Consider the following 13991-nt stretch of genomic DNA (forward strand, 5'->3'; position numbering starts at 1 on the left):
TGGAAATCATGACTGTGCTTTCAGTATTATTCAGTCATACCCATACATAGGAATTTTTAATTGGTGGCCTACCATTCTATTTAAGAATCTGCTTTTTTTGCTTCATTGTCAGTAAATCTTGCCAAAATGGATAAAATAAAATCCATGACTGTTCAAACAACTATTTCTCTTATCAATTTTTCAATTAATAAAATATCATGTCACAATATCATCTCAAATACTTCAAACTCTGTAATGACTTTTATCAATGCTTGTGGTCTCTCTTTTCTAAAATAATTCATCTTAAACCCACTAATATAAAGTCTTCTATTATCTGTGATTTTAATATACTTTCTTTATAAATAACATGAGGAAGTTAATATAATTGCATGGAGGATACAGTCTCATCTTCTGGTGCACTGCAAAAAACTTAATGCAATTGAGTTTGAATTTTACTTTTCCTCAATGAAGATAATAAGACCTTTTCTTGCTGCTTTGAAATATATGCCACATAAGGATTTGTGTGGTCAGTTCTTTTGGGGAATATGATGCCATTATTTGGATCCAACTATATTACATGTGTGGACCCAACATCAAAGATTTTGGCTGAATTTGCTGTTCACTTAGCTGAGCAAATGCCAAGTCACTGCTTTAAAAGTATTAGAAGAGAACACCAATAGTGTAAGTGCCTTGGGTGTGAGGTGAAGCACATGAGAAAACATGGATGAGTGGAATTGCTGAAGGAAAAATTAGAAGGGGAGGGGTTTGTTTAATAAGAAAGTGTGTCTGTTACAGACTGGATATACATTGTGCTGGGGAAAAAAGTTCTTCAGGAAAAGTAAGCAAGATTGTGGGCCTTAATATGGGTATAAGCCATATCAATGAGTTTTCAATATTATATTGCATTAAATTAAAAGTAATTTGACATTTCTGCTGTCACATTTATTAAAACATTAGGCACTTCATCCATAATATAGCATCGCTACATAAAAAGAAAAGGAAATGTCTTGAAAATGTTAAACTAGTCAGGTTTAGTCTGGAAAAAAGTAATTTTCAGTGTGGAATATATGATGAAACCTAAATAAATTAATGAAATATTTTAGTACTATGAAGATAAGCTTTTCTTTAAAGCAGTGTTGGTTCATTTTTTTTTTTGACTTCACTTGGTACACCCAGGACATTCTGCTAATGCTGCTTCAAAACAATTTTTTTTTTTTTTTTAGTGCCACAACATGCCTTCAGGAAGAGAAAATATTATTAAGACAATGTATGAAGAAAACACAAAAATGACTCTTGGAATATACAGCTTTGCCTCCTCTTGTCTTGGAGCACCTTCCTGAAAAGTGAGTTTAAATATTGCTTTTCCTCAATGAAGAGTATGTCTCTTTCTAAATACCTTTAAAATGTAATACATCATCAAAATTGCAGCTTCATGACAATTATTTTTTTCTTCCCCACTTCTGGTCTTAAATTAGAGACTGATAACACAAGAAATGGTATGAAAATAATTTTTGTACCTCTGTTTATTTAAGTCAAAATTTTTTTTTTTCAATTAATTACCCCTACTGATGACATTAATATTGAAATAACCAGCTTGAGAAGCTGGATCTTGGCCTTATTTGATTTACTATAGTCAGCCTAGAAAAGAAATCACCAGTTAAATCTCTTAAAGGTGTCACCCATGATTTCTAAAAAGATGATATAGTCAGATTAAAAGGACAGACATGGGAGTTTATTCCAGTATGTATTTTCATTTTCCAGCTGAAAGCCATGAATTTATTCGTTATGTCCATTCAAATGTTACTTCATTTCAGGTTGCAATGGTATGATTTCTTTGGATGTACTGTTAGCTACACATTTACACCACTTTGCATTGTAATAACTAGGGTTTTTTTCTGAAGAATTGGTAGCCTGTATCCTATGATTATGGAATTGAAACATGGAAATAAGTGTCAAAGTGGTAAAACTGCTAAGCTGGAGAAGTTCACTTGATATGGAACAGATGTGCCTCTAAATGATACAAATCACATACAGGAGTGGGTAAAATGGAACTGTCATTTAATTAATAGGTCCTTCAAATCCATGTAAATAAATAAATAAATGTCCCATTTTATTATCCAACTCTCTTACTCCCTTAGGAACTTTGACATCAGATCCTGTCCTTCTTGGCTGAAGAGTGCATGTGAATGGTGGTTATGTCATATAAGGCTTATTTTCTGTCATCACTAAAGATGTTGCATTCTTTTGGGTTTGGAATACATGGATGAAAGATTAAAGACATCAGGAGGTGATCCTTTACTGCCCAGATGTTTTGAAGGTTTTATATTTAAAATCTTAAAAATACTTTTTTTTTTTTTCTGTGAGAAGGACAGAATAATGACAAAGGAACCTTGCATTCACCTGCTCATATTTTTTTTTGAGAAATTTAAGAGATTTGTGGCAGAGATAAAAGTACCATTACCAGGAGAGAGTTTAGGTGGGAGAACATGTCTTTTACTGAAACTGCAGATGCAGTGTAAATGGGAGTAGTCAAGTTCTTCAGCTGAGAGGGTAACATAAGGACAAAGAGCAAATTTTGTTAGAGAAATCATCCTGATGTCAATTTCTGTAGGAAAACTTTCAAAATGCAGACGGGAAGGAAACAGGAATTGTAGATTACAGGTTGGCCATTGAGAGGGCAGATAACACCTTAGGAAGGAGTAAAAAGTGGAAGGAAGCATCAGGAGGGTCTCATCAGTCACCATGGCAATGGAAAGATCAGGAATCTGATGGAAAATCATGTGCCCTGAAGCACTGAATGGAAGGATTGAGTACAAGGAAGGGGATGCTCAGCAAACCCGAGGGAGGAGCAGGGAGGAGGAAAAGTAAGATTTGCTGAAGATCACGTAAATTAGGGTCCTAGTTGCTGACAGCAAACTGCTTACATCAGCATGTCCAGACCCATGTTTCTTCAGGCTTGTACTGAGATCACAAGCTGCCCCACATTTTTGTTTCTGAGACTTCATGAAACAATGCCTTTGGTTTTCTAAGCCAGTGAATACAGTTGGCACTGACAAAATAACAACTTTGTTCTTCTGAGAGGCAAATGTCAGCTATGTCTGGGTTTGAGATAAACTACTCAGAAGGCTTACATAATTCAAGTAATAAACCAGAGAATAAATTAATTTGTAGGATGTGGTAGGGATGTAGGCAAATTACCTGGGGTCTCTCTGCTATAGGCTTAACAAGGTAAAGAAAGGATTGTTATATATTTCTAGTAAGATGTTTATTTTTTTGCTCTGCTATTGAGCCTTGTAGTTACCCTAATAGAGGGTAATCAGAAAACAGACCTCATTAGTGAAATTTGGATCTTTTTCACTCACAGGCCATGTCTTTACTATTTATTTTGAGTATTGTACCAGATTGAGCCCTTTAGGAGGAATTTTACATCCTGCTTCTTTCACTGTAAGGAGTTCTTTTATAATAAATGAATCTTAAAGGTGTAGGTACTGAGTTTTTTAAGACTGGAGTTTTTATAGCAGCAGATAAAATTATGCCCACAGTTATACTACAAACCTAATTTTGGAAGGACTTCTAAATTTCATACAATAATATAGTCATTTGAGAGGGAAAAAAGAAAGGCTGGGGTACCAGAGAGTGCTTGCATTCACTAAATTTTTGTATTTGAGCTCCCTGAAAGGCCCTTTTGCTCTAAAGGTGCCTGCTTGATTAGATAATTATATAGTAACCTTGAATGGTTTCTCCAATTTCATTGAGGATTAATGTGCTGGGAGTTGAAGCTATTCTTTGAGTACTGGAGACAATTTCTACAATCTAGCACAGTGACAAATGGGCAGGCCATAAGGGAGATATTTGCACTCCTGCTGCATGTACTGTGTCTCCCAAGTGAGTATATTTGTTCCCTTTTTTGCTGAAAAGGTGTTTCTTATGACAGTCAGTCCAATACCATTTGTACCAGACTGGCCTTTTTGGGACACTGCCAAACACAGAGATCTTTTGGGAGAGGAGCAGGGATACCTCATCCTATTCTCTGTATGCACACAGCAGTTTGTGTTGTGCTGTCCTAAGGTGTGTGCTCCCCTGTGCTCCAGAGTACAGAGCAGCTGGAGTTGTGTGCAAGGCTGACCTCCTTTCCCTACTGCTCTCAAGCAACATTGTTTGACTAGACTGGTGAATTATATAGTAGTCACTGATGCACTGAGCATGAATAATTCAAGAAAGATTGAATTTTAAACTACTGAGAGCACTCTTGGAAGATAGATGAGCAGAGGTGTGGTGCAAGTCAAACCCTTGGCACCAAAGCACCAAACCTGAGGCAAAGGGAATACCAAGCCTTTAATTGCTTTTGCAGTGCTGAGTGTGATGTATGTCTTTAGCATATGGGCAAGAGCATTCAGGGGAAAGCAGATACAGGCAGGATGGAAAAAGGCACACTTGGTACACAGAGCATTCCGTGCCTCAGCTCAGGAAGACATCTGTCTTAGGGCAGATGTGTAGTGTGTCCCCTCAGTGATGCTTCTCCCAACCCATTTCAGAAACTACCCAGTGTTTCAAGGCTAAAGGGGAAGGCAAACAATCTCTTCTCGGCACTGTTCATTTGCCATATGAAACATTTTCCATGTTTTCCTCCAAGTGGGGGCCAAAACATAATTTTTTTTTCTTTCAAAAAATTAAAGGTTTTGATAATAGTTACATCTTACTCTCAATAAAAGGGATACAATACAATTTTAAAAATTAGAAATATTGTTATCTTCTGCTATTCCTGTTTACTAAAATAGTATCAGTTTAGTGCAGTTTATTTATCTTAAGAGTCTATGTAAGAGTGTACAGTATGCTAGAGACTAGTAGCATTTGTTCCCTTCAACATATTCATTAACAACCATCAAAATAAATAAATATAATAATAAAATCCAGATTTCCCCCAAAGAACACAACAGATTCAAAAGCTGAATCCATGCATACACTTTGAAAAACTTGGAGCCTAGGTGACTTTTAAGCACTCTGATACTTAGTATCTCTCATTTTATTGGAAGGATTGACTTTTGATTTTACTTGCTTATCTTTTCTCCAGAAAGATACAATGCAAACAATCCCCCAACACTAACACAGGAGGCTATAGAGGTTTTTTGGTGGTTTTTTTTGTTTGTTTTGGTGTGGGTTTTTTGTTGTTGTTGTCTTTTGTTGGTTTGTTGTTGTTGGGGGATTTTTGTTCGGGGGTTTTTGGTTGTTTTTTGGTGTGGGTTTTTTTTTTTTTTGTTTGTTTGTTTGTTTTGTTTTGTTTTGTTTTGTAGCCTGTTGGAATTTTAAAATATTTTAGTAATTTTAAACAGCCAAGTCAGCCTGGACATTTTTCCACCTACTAGTCTTGAACTTCAGCGCTATCTGCCTTAGAAGCAGTGATTCTATTTGCTGTAATATGCATTATGGCCAGATTTCTAAAGGACCTATTAGCCACACTTATAAGATTACATACATACATACATTAATGTCTAACCAATAACTGCAGTTTTCTGTGTAGCTTCTTCAAATAAAATACTTTTTCATGGTTGCAAAGACGAGGTACATATTTTTACAAAATATCTAATATGTTTTTAATTAAATTGTAAACCTTAAATCAGTTCATATATTCCCACATGTATATATTTTTAGCACACAATTATAAAATTCCCTTTACTATTAGATAGTACTTAAGTTATTTTTATGTATTCCAATACTTTGCAATCCTGACCTTTCAAATCCTTAGATTTTAAAGAGGCAGTAGACATAAGGTCTGTATTATTTAAACACTGTAGCCTTTGGGGCATCCATAATACAACAGTGTTACATTCTTTGAGATCAAAAGGCCAGCAGTTCTGGAGTGAGGACATCCCTCGTGGATTAATTATAATGAAATTACTCATTTGGAACACTATGCCAGAGCTTTGCACTATCCAAGATGCAGTAAAAATTTCATGTGAATGTTCTTTACACTGGAAGAAATGCTGCAGTGGCAAAAGATGTTTTATTTATAGCAATCCTGTCTATAGAGGAGAGGGAAGAGCTACTGCACATTTTGAGAGCCAATATTTTTACTGTAGCATGTATTTTTCCTTCAGCTACATTACAGCTTTGATGTTTAAAATAGATGAACATCATAGGAAGAATAAAATGTACTTAGCTATTGTCTTCAAAGCCCTCAACTTTGAAATCTGGAAATACCCCTTTTTTAAAAAAATAGAGACATTTTTACTTTGAATAAAGTACCTGAAAATAAAAATGTCTGGGCTTTCTGAAACATACTTCAGAGAACAATGGCATTCTTGAGGATTCATAAATAATCTCCAATCTGGTGAAGTTGTTGGGGGTTGCATCAGATCCAAGTGTACTTATAAACAGGTTTGGTAGGTCTGTAGGCTCACATGGAGGCTCCTCGTCTTTATGGCTTGGGTCTGTGCTCCTAATATCCAATCCAGGAGTGCTCCAGCTTAGCCTGTTTTCTAAGACGTTGTTTATGCAACTCAGCAAAAGTTCAAGACAGAAAGCAGAGCTTGTTCAAGCTAATGTACTGCTATATAGTGTAGTCCATGGATGGAACTGCTTTAAATAGCTAAGGGGAGCATGGAACTTAAACTGAATAGACCAAAAGTAGCATGAGGGAAATAAGATTTAAAGAAGTATTGGAACAAACTACTCCATTTTCCCATCTTTTAAATTCTCTTCTGCCGCAACTTTATTTTTGGTTTGGAAAGGTTAATTCCTCTGCAATTTCTTGGGCCATACAGCTCCTTGAGCTCTTACACCCCTCTACTGTGGATGACTACCATCAAGCTGGAATAAGGAACCAGCTGATAAACTTTTCCAGTTAAAGAAGAAAAAAAAATTGAAGAACAGCTGATATATGAGAGCTATGCCATATTTGACATGATGGTGTCTCTATTCTCACACTGTTTCTTGATTTTTTTTTTTTTTTAATGATGGGAGGGTGCATGATTTCTCTCTTTAACCATAGGGTCTAGGTTAACCAATCAAAACAGCATTTTGTGACAGGGAGCCGTGCCAAGTGAGGGTCAAAGCAACCTTCACATTAGTGCATATTTTTAATTTATGAACATGGCTGTGCTACTCTGGCCCTCCGCAGTGAGTTCACTCTGGAGGCCAGAGGCCACATGCCACACCAGCTCACTGACATAAGAGAATACCTTCATAATGTTTGAATCTTCTTTTTTTCTATTTAGAAAGTTTTCTTGTATTTTTTCTTATTTTCCTGAAAAAAGAAGTATCAGAAGTAAATGACTTTCTAACAAGCATGCTAGTGTATCCCAAACTCTAGAAACGGTAGCAACTGTTTAAAGTCTCGCATAGGACTTCTCCTTAGAAGAACCCTACAAAGCTAAACAGTAGGATTAGTTAAAACAAAAAAAGATTTTAAAAGTTTAATTGGAAATTGATTTTTTAAAGATCTCTGTAGACAGGAGCTCTGTTAATATAGATGCATTTTCTCTCTGTATTCTTTAGATCTATGTATTCTATCCAGGCTAACACACATGAGATAGATCAGATTTCAGGTTCAGGGACCTTAGATTTGAGATGAAAAATAAATTTAACTTAGATCAGGTTTGAATCTCTCTTTATATTGAATGACAATGGGGTACCTTAGGTAAACTAAAAGCAGTCCTGGAATTATGGTTGACATTCCAGAACTACATGCATAGGTATACAGTGAGTATGAGAAGAAAATATAATTAATATTACAAAAATTTCCAAAGAGCTGAGTTTCTATAATTTCAGTGTAAAACCAAGAGAGGCCTATATTCTTTCTAACCTCAGTTATGCCTATCCCACTGTTTTTAGCAATGCTTTTACCAATTTCTATCGCTTTAAATCACTTCTCTCACGCCAGCCACTTGTCACTTAACCATAAGCAATGCAGTGTTTTCCTTCATTCCTTATACTTGTGAGCATGAACTTTACTATATAAGGTATGTTTTTTGTAACATCAACTTCAGCAGTTTTGACACAAATCCCAGCAGATTAACTGAGTTATGTAGGAATAAAAATTCCATATAATCATGTAGGATTACTTGAGATGAACAGATTTGACTTGTTTTGAAGTCCAAATGAACACACTCAACTGTGACTGTACCTTCATGAAATTTTCATCATCTCCCTCTTGGAAGTATCAACTATTCTATACATTTAGTCAAGGTTTCTATGTAGCTTCTTAGACAATTTTAATGCTTCAGTGAACCATCTACTATCATTTTACTTCAAAGGAGGGCAAAAAAAAATTCCAAACTCTGGATAGTCTAACAACCTCCTGCTGTACAACTGTATTGCCGAACCCATTATTAAAGTCTATTTGGAAAATTGATCTATTGGAAACAGAATTTTGTTGCAGGAGTTCATCTCAGTATATCATGATCCCTGTGATAAAGCCATAAATGGGTTATACCAGCAAAAGTCTCTGGCTGGCTTGTTAAATGTCAAAATGTCACCTCTTTTCTTGATAATAAAACTAAGAAACCAACCTAGAACTGCCCTCCTTACTGTTCTCTATAACATGCTTAAGAATTAATTTAAATCATTTAACAGGTATGATGGTTAAAAATATTGAGGTACAACTAAACTTAGAACAAGACTTATTTGTACTCAGTGCTCCTGAGAGCAGAAACAGTACCCATTTGCTTTATTTAAAGTGATCCTAAGCTTGTTTTAAAGCCAAAAGATATATATATTTTTTTTTTTCCCAGTGCTATCCACTGTTCCTCCTCATAAAACAGGACATGTCAGCCTAGGAGCTGCTATTCAGGATTAAAACTTTATTTCTATGGCATTTTGATAAGTAGATCCTGAGAGTTATGCAAAGAGGATTTTAAACCATTGTTTCACAGAGAACAGTGTAGAAACACCTCAGAAAGGACTAGTGTTGGCACATTCATGCTGCAGTATGAGAAAGAGGGACTTGTTAGTATCCAGAAGTAGTAGACTCATTACCACAAAAGTTTGACTAAGCCTTGCCTGTTATGCTCCTATCTTAAAAGGAGCTTAAAGTTATTTACAGTCTGATGCATTGTATGGAATGTCTGAGAATTTAACCTTACTCCAGCTGAAACCAGTACAGCACTTGTAAGAAGAATTTTTTATCTTAAAATTAATTTATATCAATGAATCATAAACACAAGATGTTCCCATTCCAATTGATTGTCCCAAGACTTGTTTAATGTGTCTCAGTACTGTTGGTAAATTTGGTGTTGTGCTATTTTGGAGGAAGAGGATAAAGGAGAAAACAGGCCTGGGAAAGCTAGTGGGTGCTCTGGACTGAGGGTGGCTTCAGGGTTTCAAGGAAGACAACTTTTATTTTTTCCCTCAATTATGAGAATAATTTCTTCTCAGGATTCATTATTCATATTTATTTACCTTAAATCTATCTCCTTTTTCACATAGCAATATTTTTTGTCACCTTTTCCAATTAATGTGCAAGAACAACCTGCCAGTTCTCTTTCATTTGCTCCCTAATTTGCTGTAAAGAGAGAGAGAAATTTTGTATATCATTTTATTAGAGAGAGGGGACAAGTTAGAAAAAACAGAAGAGAGAAAACTGGCATATTCTCTTCTAACAGGTTAAGTAAAAATCTAGTTATGTGGCAGATTATAGGAGAATTAAAGTCAGCTTTTGAATGCATAAGCAAAAGCTACCATGCCCTCCTGTCTTCTCTGTACTGCTGGATTGATGTTTGGGCATAAATGATCACAGTTTAGGAAGTGACTGATGAGTGAGACTCATAATTTAATGGATGTTGCTTCTTTGAGTGAAAGAAAAGTGGTACCTCAGGACAACTTGATTCAGCTACTGCTGCTTTTGACTAACGAGCTCTGGGGTGAAGGAGAATGAACCATCGTAGCTGGCTTGGGGTGGGTGCAAACATTTGTTTTACCACTTCTCATTTTTGTACAGTAAGTGAAATAAATACAGTGGCAAATAACATATTTTTCTAGAATAATTACATGCCTATGACTGGTTATATTGCACTGACAATGTTATCAAGGTATGCCCTTCGTAAGCATAGCTGTGGCATTAGTACAGTATAGCTAGAATTAGAATTTTTGCAAAGGATCTGCATGCAAGGAAGAAATCTTTATGCTGCTATGTAACTCCTCTAGCATACTGACATTCCAGCCTCTAACCAGTGTATTTAGCTGTCATATTCAAACATGGAGTTAGTTTTTCATCTGTATTCAGGGCTTTTCAAAGGAGTAGAATTGCAGTAGAGCCATACTGACACCAGGAGGTTATCAGCATTACTGGTCAAAGATGGATGAATGCAGAGGTGTTAAAACATCTCAGAAAAGCTTTTTTAAAGTTCAATCAGTAAACAAAAATGGACATAAACCCTCCCCCCGCCCCCCCCCCCCCCCCCCCCCGAAATGTCCACTTTCATTGCAGATTTTTTTTTTAATGTTCTATTTTCAGGATATTTTTTCCACTTGTTCTTGGGGATTTCAGGCTTTTCAGCTAACCCTACATGCCACACAATCCTGAGAATGAGGACTTTCCTTTAATGGTCCCAATAAAGTGCAAAGGTATTAGCAGAAAAATGTTTGCAGGAATAAATTTGAGGATCCATTCAAACAAAGGAAAGGTGCATATCTGAAATTCCAAATAATAACATATTACAGAGACATGATTCCTCTCACTTCCAGTGTTTTTCTTTCTCCTATTTATTAAGATGGGCTGCAACTGGCTAACTTCTTGCACATCTGTTGAGCCATTGTTTTGGCTGCTCCCTCTTGAAAAAGCAGGAGAGATCAGTTTGAAATCATAAAATTTGAGTTCTGTATGAAATGAGTTTTGGAAAAGAAGATTACAGAGCACATGACTCTGTGGTGCATACTATCCAAAGTCAGCCCCGTAGAAAATACATGGCATTTGTAGAGGCAGCTCTTGTTTTGTAGACAACAAATTTGTAGACAACTCTTCAGACCCCTGGAAGACTGAAGCAGCAACAATCAATCAAGAAAACGAGAATAGAAAATGAAGTATACACATTTGTAAGATGGGTAGAAACCTTTGGAACTTAGGGGAAAGTTTACATCTCCTCTTAAATTTAGTCTTGAACACAACCAAAATATCAGAAAATCATCCTGGATTTCTTCATTTAGAATCCTAAGTGTGAGGCTACGATATTTTCTTTAATATCAAATCCATCTAACTGTGTCCTGATCAGTAATAATCTGGGTAGCGACTCTTAGTGCTTAAGCAGCAGGGAAGATGAAAATATGAATTTCAGGTCATGAAGCTTTATCTCAACTAACCAAATAGGCAAGATAAGTAAAAAAAAAAAAAAAGCATTAGTATTACAGCTTGTTTTTGATGGGTGGAGGTTACTGGACCTAGTTGTAAGGCCAAATATTGGTGTGATGCACCAAATCTGACTTCGGGTTGATTAATGTGTGGTACAGGGCTTAGAGTACTTTCTCCATAATGACTTGGTTGTGCCTTGAATACTGTTTTGTAAAAATATGATACCTTTGGTGCTGCTCACTGCAAAGCATTGTTAGGCATTATGACCCCATTCTTTTGGAAGGGTAAGTTGAAATGGCTGTGTCATCTGGAATTAAATTAGGGAATACAAGTGAATGTCAAGTAGCTTTGTTGGTTTCTGTAGGGAATAAATATGAACTATTAGTACCCGTCAAAGACATGAAAGATAGAGAAGGGCCAGACAATATACAAACTCTGATTTCACTGAAATGTGGTACGTTTTTGGAGGGGTTACCTGCGCTGAAGTGCAGACTGTGCAATTATTCCAGCACAGTATTATTTTGGAGCATTTGTGCTTTATAACAATTTAACTCAGGGATTTAATTCCAGTTGCTAGCCTGAACCTTTCCACTGCGTTGCCACTAGGTGGGGAGGTCGCCTAACAGTTTGGAGAGATCTGTGCCTTTCCCTGCGTGGGGAGTTACAGGATCCCTGTCCGGGGGCCAGTGAGAGGGGAAGGGATCCCGTGAGGCTGGTTCTCACAAAAAATTTAAGCCCACTCTGCACAGGAACCCCGTGCGAACCTGTTGCTTGAGTGGGCTTAAGCTGCACAAAGTTACTCCAGCTTCAAGTTAGTTTTGCCCTTTTTCCTGATGAGTTGTGAGATTTTAAACTCCTTGCATGAAATTAACCACAGTTTAGATTCTAGTAAAAAAAAAAGTAAGTAAAATGTAAATGAAAGTAAGATTACCTTTCTCTTCTAGTGAAAAATCTCTCTTACATTTAAAATCTCTACTGTATGATTCCTCTCCATATTTTCTCTCAAAACAAGTAGAAGAGTGTGATAATTCTACACAAAAAACTAAATGCTAGCTGCCTCATCTAAAATGTCTGATCTTTATAAATTTTAGAGACAACCAAACCTTCAATTATTCCCTTCATCCTCACTCCCTCCATCCACCCTTACTCTGTTATTTATCAAAAAGACATTTAGACACCAAATTTCCATTTCACATTCTCAATAATGATCCCCCATACTTAATGAAATAAATACTCATTTCCCTTTTAAGTTATAACTATAATGAGTATCTACATTTAGATACTTAATGACACTTAGAACAAAATTTGGAAAAACATAACACTGTTTAATAGGAAAAATTTTGAAAATTCAAGTTTGGTTTTTCAAGTGAGCTGGAATGTCATAAATGTGTTGGCTAATAGCCAGAAATGTGTTCTGCTAATAGAAATATTTGTATGAATGGGCAAACAGTGGCACAAAACATAAAATGATGACTTTTTTTTCTGCCTGAAGGATTAATCTTCTAAAACATAAGAACCATTCAAGAAAAACAACAATATAGCAAAGCATCTGTATTTTCAGAATACATTGTTTTAAAATATCTCCTTCTAAGACATAGTTTGCTGTACTTATTTGTCACAGGACAAAATCCTAATTGTAAACCTTAATTTCCTCTCCTGTCTTACTTAATTCATGCCATTATACATATGTGTAGTGCCTTTTCCCATTTCAAGTGAAAAAGCTACACCTTGTTTTCAAAGCAAAACTGCAGTTCTCTGTCAGAGAGGAGCAGAGTGACATCTAATGTACAAAGTGCTGTGAGAATTGGGGGAAGAGGTGTGTCAATGTGTTCGGGGTCTTTTTGTTTTCTTGCTCAGCTTGTGTTTTATAGATGTAAAAAGTGAGTAAAAAGAAAAAAAAAGATATTGTTGGGTTTTGGTGTTTTAAATTGGCAAAAAATCCATAATCAATAATCAGGGATTTACTGGGATTTTACAGGGATTTTTATTCATTTAAAATACAGTAATTTTCAAATTCATTAAATAATATACTCTCTGAGTAGATATAAAACTAACTGAAAAGAACCAACAAATATCAGAGAAAGAGGTAAAACCAAATTCAAAACATGTAAACTATTGGGAGAGAAAGGGAAAGCATGGGCTGGGAAAAGCACTCTGTGTTATGGTCTGGTTGACAAGGTGGTTGTTGGTCAAACATTGAACTTGACACTGTTGGAGGTCTTTTCCAACCTAAATGATTCTGTGATTCTGTGATCTCTAGTAAGAAGGAAATGAGCTGTGGTGAAGCTCATATTACATAAATACATGGTGTTGATTTTATTTTTTAATTCATCTTTTTAATTTTGGAAGTGGTTTTCTATCAAAAACGTGGAGGCAGAAATACATTTCACTGCTGCTGCTGTTAGCTTAAAGAAGAAATGTAGCAGAGGGTTTCTGGTCTTACTGCTGTGGGAGACAGCTGTAAGGGCTGTCATACTTTGTTAGCTCTGGAAAGCTGTCTAGCCCTGGCTGAAAATCAACCAAAGTGATTTTTACATTTGAGATAAGATATGGATAAAAATCAGTCAAAACACCGCAGCCTTTCCATGTGTCAGGCATTTCTTCTCAAAACCAGCCTTCCCATGTAATGTTGCTTCCCAAATTTACCTGGGCATAACTAAGTGAAATGATCTTAAATCTGAGTGACACTTGTGTGTTATGGTGGAAAGACACTCATATATCTTACAGATGA

The 13991-nt window shown here is 36.0% G+C and overlaps 1 long non-coding RNA gene across 1 annotated transcript in view; it reads left to right on the forward strand.

Moving 5' to 3' along the window:
* Nucleotides 1–1221: 1221 nt before the first annotated feature.
* Nucleotides 1222–13991, forward strand: part of LOC119698068 — a 48785-nt gene continuing 36015 nt past the window's right edge. Inside the window, exon 1 of the long non-coding RNA XR_005256053.1 lies at nt 1222–1322. This is a non-coding gene — a long non-coding RNA (uncharacterized LOC119698068). The remainder of the gene's footprint in view (nt 1323–13991) is intronic.

This window comes from Motacilla alba, chromosome 2 (assembly GCF_015832195.1).
Source record: "Motacilla alba alba isolate MOTALB_02 chromosome 2, Motacilla_alba_V1.0_pri, whole genome shotgun sequence".
In the NCBI taxonomy this organism is placed as follows: domain Eukaryota; kingdom Metazoa; phylum Chordata; class Aves; order Passeriformes; family Motacillidae; genus Motacilla; species Motacilla alba.